General features: G+C 40.1%; 1 protein-coding gene across 1 annotated transcript in view; it reads right to left on the bottom strand.

The window, feature by feature from the left end:
* The window catches only part of hey1 (hes-related family bHLH transcription factor with YRPW motif 1), a 54,478-nt gene that overhangs the window by 10,345 nt on the left and 30,689 nt on the right, over positions 1–13,444 (bottom strand). The window lies entirely within an intron of this gene.

Genomic DNA, 13,444 nt, shown 5'->3' on the forward strand with positions numbered 1-13,444 from the left:
ACGGTATATATCAAAAATAATATTGAGCAAAATTTAATTGAAATATTGTCGATGTGGCCCTCCAGCAGTGCTCGGGTTGCTCATGCGGCCCCCGGTAAAAATTAATTGCCCACCCCTGCTATACAATCATGTGTGCTTCAGGGACTGTGTCCCTTGCAGATGTGTTGTCTATGTTGTGGGAACCAGAATATTGGTAGCAGAAAGAAATAAACCCTTTTGTGTGAGTGGGTGTGGATGAGTGTGCATGGGGGAGGTTGTTTGGGTTGATGCACTGATTGAAAGTGTATCTTGTGTTTTTTCTATGTAGATTTAATTTTAAAAAATATATATATATATATATTTTTTATTTTTATTATTATTATTTTTTTTTTTTAGAACAGGCCCGCGGGCGGGCGACTCATCTGGTCCTTACGGGCGACCTGGTGCCCGCGGGCACCGTGTTGGTGACCCCTGCTCTATCCTATGCACCTTCAGTGGTAAATGTAGATGTAGATGCACTGCAGGACTACTTCTAAAATGCCCATAAAAAGTGGTAGATGCTTGTTTAAAAATACAGCAAAATGCCCCAGGTAGGAGCATGATAACCTGAATGTGCAGTAAACAAGGCGGTCTGCATCACTTTACAATTGCACACGCAGTCTTAGTAAATTGCACACAACACGCCCACTAATAGTACATGCTGTTTTATAGACTGCTGATTACAGCGTGGTATTTGGATTTCAATATATCCGGCCCTTGGAATCTATTTCAAAAAGCGTAAGCGTAAGCTTTGTGACAAGGGTGTTCTACTTTTTTGAGAACCTACTGCAAAAACATAAGTCAAAGATGTTAAATATGACAAAAATCTATTATTTTTAGGGACCTACAGCAAAAATGAAAGTCAAAGATCCTCTAAATGACAAGAGTGCTGTGCTGCAGCGAAAACACCAGTCAAAGATTTGCTGTATGGCAGGAACAAGCTGCTATTTTTTAAGGTCCTCCTGCAAAAATGTATGTAAAATATCATCTACAGTATATGACAGGAACACTTAGGGCCTGAACACCACGCGCTAGACACCGTATCCAAAAAAAAATTAAATAGCGTGTTGCCTGTGAAAATTGAAAAGTGGTTATTTAAATGAGGATTTTGTGTGCGTAGGGGCTTTGACCACATGTGGACTTTTGATCATTTTATTCACTTTCATGTGTGCAATGTGTTGAACCAGCAGGACACATCTAGAATCTGTAACACATCTTCTGATTTGCATTTTAGACAACAGAAACATATGCACACTGACACTTTCTGACACTTTTCTTTTTCTTTCACATTCTGTGTGTGAGGCTGTGGATCGTATCGCAAGCGCATCTGTGCGTCTGGAATTACAAAAACGCAAGAAAATGCATAATTAACAAGGCGCCAAAACGCATCGATTGAATTCAGCTCCATAAGTCATGCAGCAGCTATAAAATTATATGAAAAAAAATTAATGAACAGACTCTATGTCTAATATTTTTATTTCTGACCGTCCACCAAAATGTTGACCACACACATCGGACGGAGGATTCTCGTCTGTGCAGTGCAAGCACCAATCCTGGAACTGTCAGTTTGCACGTCCTTCTGACTCGTGCTAAAAAAAGCCAAAAGGTGCTCGCAAAACGTTGATGAGTTTTGATGAATCACATTGCGCGTGCTACATTATTTGCATTTTCTCTTCCCAGATTGGTGGGTGTTTTGATGATCAGTTCATATTTAGCATAATAATAAGACAGCGACGCAAAATATATGGCACCCCTTATTCCTCTCACTTAAAGGGCAACTGCAATTTCACAATCCTTATGAGAGACAAGAAGACATACGTTTTTTTTTTATTGTTGCAGTCACTTCAAAATGCATTCAAAAACCGTCAACAATACTTAATTTACCTCCCGTAACCTGTATAATAACCAAGCTGTAGCGACATTGTTATTGTAAGAGCGAACACTGAGGAACTCTTTTTCTAGCATACTAACACATCGGCATGCTACAGTAGTCGTAGTAAAAGCTAACTATGAAAAGAGATAAGCTAGCTTCTACGTCAACACAAAATGCGTTTGAGTTTGTAATGCACAACACTGTGATAGGACACCAATCTGTACTTAATGAAAAACATGAACAATCATATTACAGTATCTGTAAAGTATTAGCCCACATTTCATGTTTTGTTTGTACACCGCTAGCCAGACAGTGTATGTACTGTAGTTGTAATAACAAGCCTGGTGTGCTGCGTGTATCATGATCAATATTTAAAGTGTGACTCACTCTATGGACAGTTATGCGTTTTGTCTAGCTGGCCGGGGGCGTTTTTTCCGGTTTATTTGGGTAAGCAGTCCATTTATGTCAACATAGCTTGGCTCCAAGTTCCACATTTTTAGAGTCGTCACTTCCCTCTAACTCTCTCGGCTTCCGTCTGCTCCAACGTCTCACTCTTCCTTCGTGCTCGCTTCTAAAAGCAGCAGTTCATCCTTCGTATGTTCAGCCTCAAAAAGATAAGGAGCCTATTCCAGCTGCATTCGGGCGGAAGGCGGGGTACACCTTGGACAAGTCGCCAATATTAAAATTCTTTAAAAAAAAGACATGTTTGTTCCTGTCTCTCATAATGATTGTGAACGATAGGCAAAATAAATAAAAAAGTGTAGTTCCCCTTTAACAGACGCACTCGACTTTGCACACGTTTAATAGATCAGCTTTGCGTGTGCTATCAAGTTAGCACATGTTTTAGTGGACGTAAACCTTTAGTAAATCAGGCCCATAGTTTTTAAAGACTTACTACAAAAGCCCTAGTCAAAGATCCTCTATAACAGGAACACACACTGTTTTTAGGACTTATTGCAAAAAGCGTAAGTCAAAGATCATCTATATGACAAGAGTATTCTGCTGTTTTCAAGGACCTACTGAAAAGAGAATAGGTCAAATATCCTCTATATGACAGAAATTTCTACTGTTTTTTAGGACCTTCTGCAAAAATGTAAGCCAAAGATCCTCTATAGGACAGGAGTGTTCTGCTGTTTTTAAGGACCGACCGCAAAAAAACACAAGTCAAAGATCATCTATATAACAGGAACACTTACTGTTTTTAAGGACCTTCTGCAAAAATGTAAGCCAAAGATCCTCTATATGACAGAAGCACTCGCTGTTTTTCAGGATGGACGACGTCAACGATCCTCTATATCAGTGGTCCCCAACCACCGGGCCGTGGCCTGGTACCGATCCGTGGACCGATTGGTACTGGGCCGGACAAGAAATAAAAAAATAAAAAAAATAATTTTTATTTTTAAATTAAATCAACATAAAAAACAAAATATATACATTATATATCAATATAGATCAATATAGTCTGCAGGGATACAGTCCGTAAGCACACATGATTGTATTTCTATTTTTAAGGACCTAAAGAAAAAAATGTTAGTCAAATATCGTCTTTACGACAAAAGTGACATGCTGTGTTTTTAGAACTACAGCAAAAACACTAGCCACAGATGCTCTGTATGACAGTAACGATCTGCTGTTTTCAAGGACCTCCTGCAAAAACATAAGTCAAAGATCCTCTCTATGACAGAAACCCTTAGTTTTTATGGACCTAATGCAACAACATTAGTGAATTATCTTCTATATGTCAAGATTGCTGTGCTGTTTTTAAGGACCTACAGCAAAAAACATAGGTCAAAGATCCTTCTATATCAGTGGTTCTCAACCTTTTTTCAGTGATGTACCCCATGTGAATTTTTTTTAAATTCAAGTACCCCCTAATCAGAGCAAAGCATTTTTGGTTGAAAAAAAGAGATAAAGAAGTAAAATACAGCACTATGTCATCAGTTTCTGATTTATTAAATTGTATAACAGTGCAAAATATTGCTCATTTGTAGTGGTCTTTCTTAAACTATTTGGGAAAAAAGATACAAAAATAACTAAAAACTTGTTGAAAAATAAACAAGTGATTCAATTATAAATAAATATTTCTACACATAGAAGTAATCATCAACTTAAAGTGCCCTCTTTGGGGATTGTAATAGAGATCCATCTGGATTCATGAACTTAATTCTAAACATTTCTTCACAAAAAAAGAAATCTTTAACATCAATATTTATGGAACATGTCCACAAAAAGTCTAGCTGTCAACACTGAATATTGCATTGTTGCATTTCTTTTCACAGTTCTTTTTGACAGACATTTTAGTGAGGGTCAAACCATCATGTCATGGGGGAAACTCTGGGTTTATGGTAATGAATGGAATAGTCTACTTGATTTGATGTTCAGTTTATGAACTTACATTCATATTTTGTTGAAGTATTATTCAATAAATATATTTATAAAGGATTTTTGAATTGTTGCTATTTAAAAAAAATCTCACGTACCCCTTGGCATACCTTCAAGTACCCCCAGGGGTACGCGTACCCCAATTTGAGAACCACTGTTCTATATGACTGGAACTCTGCTGTTTCTTTTTTAGCACATACAGTAAGTCAACTTCAAAAACGCATGCTGCAAAGAAAGTTAGTAAAAGATCCTCTAAGTGACAGGACCATTCTGCTGGTTTTTTTTAGGACCTATTACAAAACACTGGTCAAAGATCCTCTGTCTGAAATGCCACTCTGCTTTTTTTTTTTTTTTTTAGAACCTATTAGACAAACTTTAGTTAAAGATCCTCTATGTGACATGCCACTCTGCTTTTTTTTAGTACCTATTATAAAAACATTAGCCAAAGATCCTCTCTGTGACAGGAGCGGGCTGCTGTGTTTTATGGCATTGAAGCAAAAAAAGCTAGAATTGTGAGACTTGAAAAGTCAAAGAGTGACACATCTTCCTCATGCATTGAGGATCTTTGGAGAAACTTTGACAGCGGTCCAATAGACTTTCTGTCCATGCCTTTCTGACCCCTCCCTCCCCGTACGTGTGTGCGCATGTGTGCGTGTGTGTGTTTGCGTGTGCGTAGTGATGATGAGGAGTGGCTGGCCGGCTGTCAGCACGCGTTGGCCGTGGGAAAGTTCCCCCGACCGGCGCTGATAACCAATCAGGGGCTGGCGGGCCGTCCCCGCACTGCAATGAATGGAGCAATTGGTAGACGGGAGGTCTGCAGGCAGCGTGTGAACCTGTAATCCAATCCCAACTCAGCCCAGCAGCGGAGACGGGAGCGCCACCGCAGCCAGAGGAAGCTACCAACTACCACCATCCCTCCCTGCCTGCCTCCTCACCCAAAAACCCTGGAGGATCCACATCATCATCATCATCCTCAGATCTAGGATGAAGGACCCCAAACAGTTCCATTCAGTGTTTGTATACAATAGAAAGTTTTTTTTAATTAAAAAGTTAAAGTACCAATGATTGTCACACACACACTAGGGGTGGTGAGACTATCCTCTGCATTTGACCCATCACCCTCACCACCTGGGAGGTGAGGGGAGCAGTGAGCAGCAGCGGTGGCCACGCCCGGGAATCATTTTGGTGATTCAACCCCCAATTCCAACCTTGATTCAGAGTGCCAAGCAGGGAGGTAATGGGTCCCATTTTTATAGTCTTTGGTATGACTCGGTCGGGGTTTGAACTCACGACCTACCGATCTCAGTGCGGACACTCTAACCACTAGGCCACTGAGCAGGCATTATAAAACTTTCATTAAAAAATCAACCATTTTAAAGGAAAACATGCTCAGCTTTGATTGAGACTGTCTGCAAGGGTTTCATTAGACAGTATCATGATTATTAAGATGAAATCCAACTTAAGACATTCATTAAAAAGCTGGCAATTTTAAAGCCCCACTTAACAACTCTCAGTTTTGCTTGATTTTGGCGGCGCCAGTGGACCGAAGTAATGTTTTGCCTGAAGGAAGACCACATTTCCCAAGAGGACCAGCGCATGGCGTCGTAAATCGTCAGAAACTAATATCACGTACATATAAACTGACACAATAATACCACAATGATTCAGTATGATGATCTTTCAACAGTAGGAACCTATTACATATTTTACTCCAACTTTATATTTGCCGTATGCAGTCATCGTACTTCTTTTCTTTATACAGTACTGTTGCCTGGCTGGTCGTGTCAATGTGGAACTGCAAACTAACGAGCTGGTGGCTATTTACTGTAGTCAGCTGGAGGCGTGTCTTAATGAAATTAAACAATGGATGTCCGCTAACTTTTTGCAACTCAACGCTAAGAAAACGGAAATGCTGATTATCGGTCCTGCTAGACACCAACATCTATTTAATAATACCACCTTAACATTTGACAACCAAACAATTAAACAAGGAGACTCGGTAAAGAATCTGGGTATTATCTTCGACCCAACTCTCTCGTTTGAGTCACACATTAAGAGTGTTACTAAAACGGCCTTCTTTCATCTCCGTAATATCGCTAAAATTCGTTCCATCTTGTCCACTAGCGACGCTGAGATCATTATTCATGCGTTCGTTACGTCTCGTCTCGATTACTGTAACGTATTATTTTCGGGCCTCCCTATGTCTAGCATTAAAAGATTACAGTTGGTACAAAATGCGGCTGCAAGGCTTTTGACAAAAACAAGAAAGTTTGATCATATTACGCCTATACTGGCTCACTTGCACTGGCTTCCTGTGCACTTAAGATGCGACTTTAAGGTTTTACTACTTACGTATAAAATATTACACGGTTTAGCTCCAGCCTATCTCGCCGATTGTATTGTACCATATGTCCCGACAAGAAATCTGCGTTCAAAGAACTCCGGCTTATTAGTGATTCCCAGAGCCAAAAAAAAGTCTGCGGGCTATAGAGCGTTTTCTATTCGGGCTCCAGTACTCTGGAATGCCCTCCCGGTAACAGTTAGAGATGCTACCTCAGTAGAAGCATTTAAGTCCCATCTTAAAACTCATTTGTATAATCTAGCCTTTAAATAGACCCCCCCTTTTTTAGACCAGTTGATCTGCCGTTTCTTTTCTTCTCTCCTCTTCTCCCCTGTCCCTTGCGAGGGGGAGTTGCATAGGTCCGGTGGCCATGGATGAAGTGCTGGCTGTCCAGAGCCGGGACCCCGGGTGGACCACTAGCCTGTGCATCGGTTGGGGACATCTCTGCGCTGCTGACCCGTCTCCGCTCGGGATGGTTTCCTGTTGGCCCCGCTGTGGACTGGACTCCCGCTGATGTGTTGGATCCACTGTGGACTGGACTTTCACAATGTTATGTCAGACCCACTCGACATCCGTTGCTTTCGGTCTCCCCTAGAGGGGGGGGGTTACCCACATATGCGGTCCTCTCCAAGGTTTCTCATAGTCATTCACCGACGTCCCACTGGGGTGAGTTTTTCCTTGCCCGTATGTGGGCTCTGTACCGAGGATGTCGTTGTGGCTTGTACAGCCCTTTGAGACACTTGTGATTTAGGGCTATATAAATAAACATTGATTGATTGATTGATTGATATTTATTTTAGTTTCCGACAACTAACATTAGCATTAGCATTTTGATTTGAGCATCGAAAGTCACTTACTAGTTTAGCAAGAACAGAGCCAAGACAGCATCGGTCTGAAATCCCTTCTCATCTTTGAGCTAATGCCAGCGAGTGAAAGCCGGGCCTTGACTGACCTTTTATCCGGGTATCCTCCCTTTTTCTTTTTTTTTGTCTCCTAAGACAAAACTTTAATATTTTTTTGTTGTTGTTTTACAGCTTCAGCCATGACAGCAGTAATTGCACATAGGCATTCGCATCGACTTCCGTCTTTGTAACGAATGGAAAAAAGAGGAAGTGACATATGTCATAAAGCAGTCTGCATATTTGTAGTTTTTTGTGTGGCAGGGTTCCTACCACCCTCCTCAAAGTTGCTAAGTGCCAGTGAAAGTGATACAGACCCCCCTTAGGCCATGACAGACGTGTCATTCAACTAGTTGTAAGTACATGTATCATCCCCCAAAAATATGAAACTATTTTTTGAAAGTTGTAAAGTTGCCTATTGCTGCTTTAGATGCTCAGTTTTGATATGGCACCAATGATTATTATTATTATTATTACAGTGTGATCCAGTGCAATATTTCATCTGAAAAACTGTGTTTTAATGTTCAGTTCTGACTGGGTTCCATTCAAAAATATATGGGATTCAATACAAAAGCTCAATATAAAAACTGGCTGTTTTGAATAAGAGATGCTCAGTTTTAGAGGTGGGAATCTTTGGGCACCTCACGATTCGATTACAATTACGATTCAGGAGCTACGATTCGATAAAAAAATCTATTATTGGTGCATCTTTATATAAATTGATGCAGTTTTATATATTTTTTCATTTTTAAGTGTTTATCACTTGCAACATTTAAAAACAGTGCATTTGTAATAAGAAACAGTTACATTAATTACCATCACACTTATGTTATATTAAATGTGTGTAAAACATAAATGCCCTGGTTGGATCTCTCGGTGAGGTGGATAGCTACATCCAGCCAAATTTTAGATACGGTCTGCATTACATTGTTTACAATAAATAAATAAATTCTTGATTATTGACGTTTCTTAATAGATTTTTAATTGTCCATGTTCGAATTGCGATTAATCTAAAAATCGGTTATTTCCCCATCCTCTACTCAGTTTTGACTGACACTGTCAGCAGAGTGTTCATTAAAAAAAATATTCAATACAATAATTCCATTGAAAAATTACTATATTTTCAATTTTGACTGACACTGTCAGTGAGGGTTTGATTATTTTGATTATTTATTATTCTTCGGTCAATTGTCAACAAAATAAACAAACAGTTGTACATTCATGGATTGAAAATGAAAATGTTGCAGACCGAAAGGGTTTAGGCTGAAGTTGAACACTTATTGCGCCTAACCCTATAAACAATGTCAAGTACAAGATGAACTTCCAAAAATTATGAAATGTCCTTCGTACAACATATTATAAATACACATTATACACAACATAAACACAGTTCAATTATATACACAGTAAAGTTTAATTCACAATGTGATATTTAATTCAAGAGTTCCATCGAAAAACTGGTCGTTTTAAAGTAAAAATGCTCAGTTTAGGGTTTCATTAAAAAATGTGAGACTCAATACAAAAGTTCCATTGAAAAACTGGCCATTTTATTCTAAAGATGTTCAGTTTTGACTGACACTGTCAGCAAGGGTTTATTCAAACTGTGAGATGCAATAAAAGCATTACATTAAGAAACTGGTCGTCTTATTTTAAAGATGCTCATTTCAGGGCTTCATTCCAAAAATATGGGATTCAATACAAGAGTTCTATTGAAAAATTGGCAATTTTAATATAAGGATGTTCAGTTTTGACTGACACTGTCAGTAAGGGTTTCATTCAAAATGTGAGATTTAGCATATTGTTACATTGAAATTGTATTTTATTTACGTTATTTATTTATGAGATGCTCTTCTTAATGTTTCATTAAAAAAAATCTGAGATTCAATTCACAAGTTTCATTGAAAAACTGGCCATTTTGATTTAAAGATGCTCAGTTTTGACTGGCACTGTCAGCAATGTCTTCATTCAACAACGTGTGAGATTCTATACAAGAGTGCATTTGGAGAACTGGCTGTTTTAAAGAGGCGGACAGTGTCAGCAAAATATTCGTTCAACAATAAACAAGCCAACCAAATGATTAGGGACAGCTCCAGCATGAGACCTTACGAGGCAAATGAAGTGGCAATAATAATCAAGAAGGCCTCCTATGAATGAAAGGAAGCATTTAGGCGACCCTTTTCATCTCGCTGTTGAGACTGTGTGTGTGTGTGTGTGTGTGTGTGTGTGTGTGTGTGTGTGTGTGTGTGTGTGTGTGTGTGTGTGTGTGTGCGTGTGCCGAGAGAGTCACGCTCATGCATGTGCGAGGCGGTGCAACCTGAATCTCTTGTCACAATAAACACAGGTGTGCATCCACATTAGTGCGTGTAGGTAGGGCGGAGGGGAGAAGGGAGGGGCGAGTACGGGAGGGCAGTGAGAGGGTGGGGGTTGTGGTGGGGTGGGGGTGGGGGTGGGGGTCTGTGTTGTGTTCATTTGTTGTATTTCAAGTTCACCCAGAGTTCCCACGCTGTTATTTTCTGCCCCTTCGTCTTTGTTCTAAGCGGTCTCATCACATGTTGTGATTAGTCGGGCCTTTCAGGGGTGGAGGGGGGCCTTTGAAGGTGAGGGAGGGATGGACGCCCAACGCGCTCCTACCCCCCCAATTCCCCCAACCACCCCCTTCCTTTGGAAATCAGGCCACCAACTTGAATCTCGCACTCAGGGCCAAAAACAATCCTGGTTTTAGTGAAGACTGCGCTTGGATCTGATCTTGGTTCTTATATTTTTCTTAATAGTTCCCATGAGAACTTTTACAAAATATGTCGTACCATCATTTGGCCCGGAACCAGACCATTTAATGAGTTTAGGAAGAAAAAAGGCCACACATGTCATCATCAGGTGCTTTGGTTGTTTGGGTTTGAACTTCCTGCAAAAAAAAAAAAAGCCAGCCTTGCGTCTGCATGACTGACGAGTGACGCCGGGCGGCCATGATGACAGAGCAACGCTGATGGATGACGTTTAGGAAGTCGCCTCAACAGCAAAACAAACGTTACAAATAAGGGGTGTAATTAGTCGTCATTTGCCAGGGCCTGTAAACGCCGCTATTTTTCCACCTTTTGGGGGTAGCCCTTTTCGGCAAAACAACTACTCCTACCCTGTTGTGTTGAAAGTAATTGTTCAACAAGGATTTCAATAATTATCTGTGGTGGATGTTGTGCACATCCAACATCTGTGGGGTGTTGTTGTTCGTTAGGTATTTTAGGGCACAAGGTAAAAAAAATAAAAACAATTTTGCATTTTCTGTAAACTGTAACAGTTCGGGTTATGATGTCACAATTTTACGTATAAGTGACAACATTGTTGTCAAAACAATCACACACAAAAATGTCTGCATGTTATCCGAACTTTTTTTTCAGAATTTACTCAAAAAAAAAACGCTAAGAAAAAAAACCTACGGCGTTGTCCTGTAGCTAACGGAAAACCGACACAATGATCAAAAACGACGCCATGTAAGTTAAACAGCAAAACAAGTGCAATTGCTGAAGAGCTAATGCTAATTAGTTTCTAAGGAAAAAGGCTATTGAGTTCGACAAGCAGTTAACTGGTTCTGGCGATTTTTGCAACACGCCAACAGTTTTGGCACTAAAAGAAACTGCAAAAATTGTATAAAACCCAAAACCAGTGAAGTTGGCATGTTGTGTAATTTGTAAATAAAAACAAAATACAATGATTTGCAAATCCTTTTCAACTTATTTTCAATTGAATAGACTGCAAAGACAAGATATTTCTTGTTCGAACTGAGAAACTTAATTTTTTTTTGCAAACAATCATTAACTTAGAATTTAATGGCAGCAACACATTGCAAAAAAGTTGGCACAGGGGCATTTTTACCACTGTGTTACATGGCCTTTCCTTTTAACAACACTCAGTAAACGTTTGGGAACTGAGGAGACACATTTTTGAAGCTTTTCAGGTGGAATTCTTTCCCCTTCTTGCTTGATGTACAGCTTAAAGGCCTACTGAAACCCACTACTACCAACCACGCAGTCTGATAGTTTATATATCAATGAGGAAATCTTAACATTGCAACACATGCCAATACGGCCGGTTAACTTATAAAGTGCAATTTTAAAATTCCCGCCACACTTCCGGTTGAAAAACTCCTTTGGATATGATTTATGCGTGTGACGTCACAAAAGCAACGGAAGTGGTTGGACCCCATCGGACCCGATAGAAAAGCCTCTTGTTTTCTTCGACAAAATTCCACAGTATTCTGGACATCTGTGTTGGTGAATCTTTTGCAATTTGTTTAATGAACAATGGAGACTGCAAAGAAGAACGTTGTAGGTGGGATCGATCGGTGTCTTAGCGGCTAAGTACAATACTGTAATATCTGTGATATTTGCATTAGTGTACTGTGTCTTTAAGGGTTTGGGGAACGCGCATGCGCAAGTGAGTTGGCGGAGAACTTGAGTGTGTGTGAGCGTGACTTTTGGCTAACAGCAGCTCGTGTATGTGTGTGCGTTACTTTTTGAACTACAACCAGTTACCGCTTGTTAATAAAGCGATTGAGCAATTTGTTTAATGGACAATGGAGACTGCAAATAAGAAAGTTGTAGGTGCGATCGGTGGAGCGGCGGACTACAGCAACACCAACACCAGGAGGTTGTGTTGTGTTTTGAGCAGGATAACAGACGCACTACGGTGAGTCTAGCTTTGGCTTCCAAACATTTGATCGCTTGCCCGTACGTGCGTGTCGATATGTGCATGTGACGTACGTAACTTTGGGGAAATATATGTTTCTTGCCGACTCTGATGGCGGCCGGGGTGTCGTCAAAAGCGTACAACGCCCGCCGCCGCATCTAAGTTAGCTACGCAGCTAGGTTAGCTTCTGTTTTTTTAGCTTCGCCAAGCGGAATATTATTAATCGTGTATTTACATGTTCATGGTTTAATAGTATTATTGATCTTCTGTCTATCCATCCAGTCAGGGTTTTTTTTTATTTAGTTTCTATCTGGATTTGAGACTGGTGCTATCGCGTTGGCTACGCAGCTAGGTTAGCTTCTGTTTTTTTTTTAGCTTCGCAAAGCTGAATTATTAATCGTGTATTTACATGTTCAGTCACTGTGAATGTCCATTTCGCGTTCTCGACTCTCATTTTCAAGAGGATATAGTATCTGAGATGGTTTAAAATACAAATCTGTGATACACAATAGAAAAAGGAGAGAGTGTGGAATCCAATGAGCCAGCTTGTACCTAAGTTACGGTCAGAGCGAAAAAAGATACGTCCATCACTGCCTCTCAAGTCCTTCACTGTAACGTTCCTCATCTACGAATCTTTCATCCTCGCTCAAATTAATGGGGTAATCGACACTTTCTCGGTCCGAATCTCTCTCGCTCCATTGTAAACAACGGGGAATTGTGAGGAATACTAGCTCCTGTGACGTCACGCTACTTCCGGTACAGGCAAGGCTTTTTTTTTATCAGCGAGCAAAAGTTGCGAACTTTATCGTCGATTTTCTCTACTAAATCCTTTCAGCAAAAATATGGCAATATCGCGAAATGATCAAGTATGACACATAGAATGGATCTGCTATTCCTGTTTAAATAAAAAAAATTCATTTCAGTAGGCCTTTAAGTTGTTCAACAGTCCGGGGTCTCCATTGTGGTATTTGACACTTCACACATTTTCAATTGGAGACAGGTCTGGACTACAGGCAGGCCAGTCTAGTATCCGCACTCTTTTACTATGAAACCACGCTGAAATAAGCAGGGGTGTTCATGATTACGTTGCTTGGATGCATTTTTAGTCTACTTTATACCTTTTGTTTTCGCCCTCTTTTTGTGCCCTTGTGTGTATTATCCTTTCCATTCTCACCCTTTCCATCCTTTGTAACTGAGCTACTGTGTGGGTCAATTTCCCTTGTGGAACAATAATTTCTCAGTCTTTTTTGC

The sequence above is a fragment of the Entelurus aequoreus genome, linkage group LG08 (genome assembly GCF_033978785.1).
Source record: "Entelurus aequoreus isolate RoL-2023_Sb linkage group LG08, RoL_Eaeq_v1.1, whole genome shotgun sequence".
NCBI classification, from domain to species: domain Eukaryota; kingdom Metazoa; phylum Chordata; class Actinopteri; order Syngnathiformes; family Syngnathidae; genus Entelurus; species Entelurus aequoreus.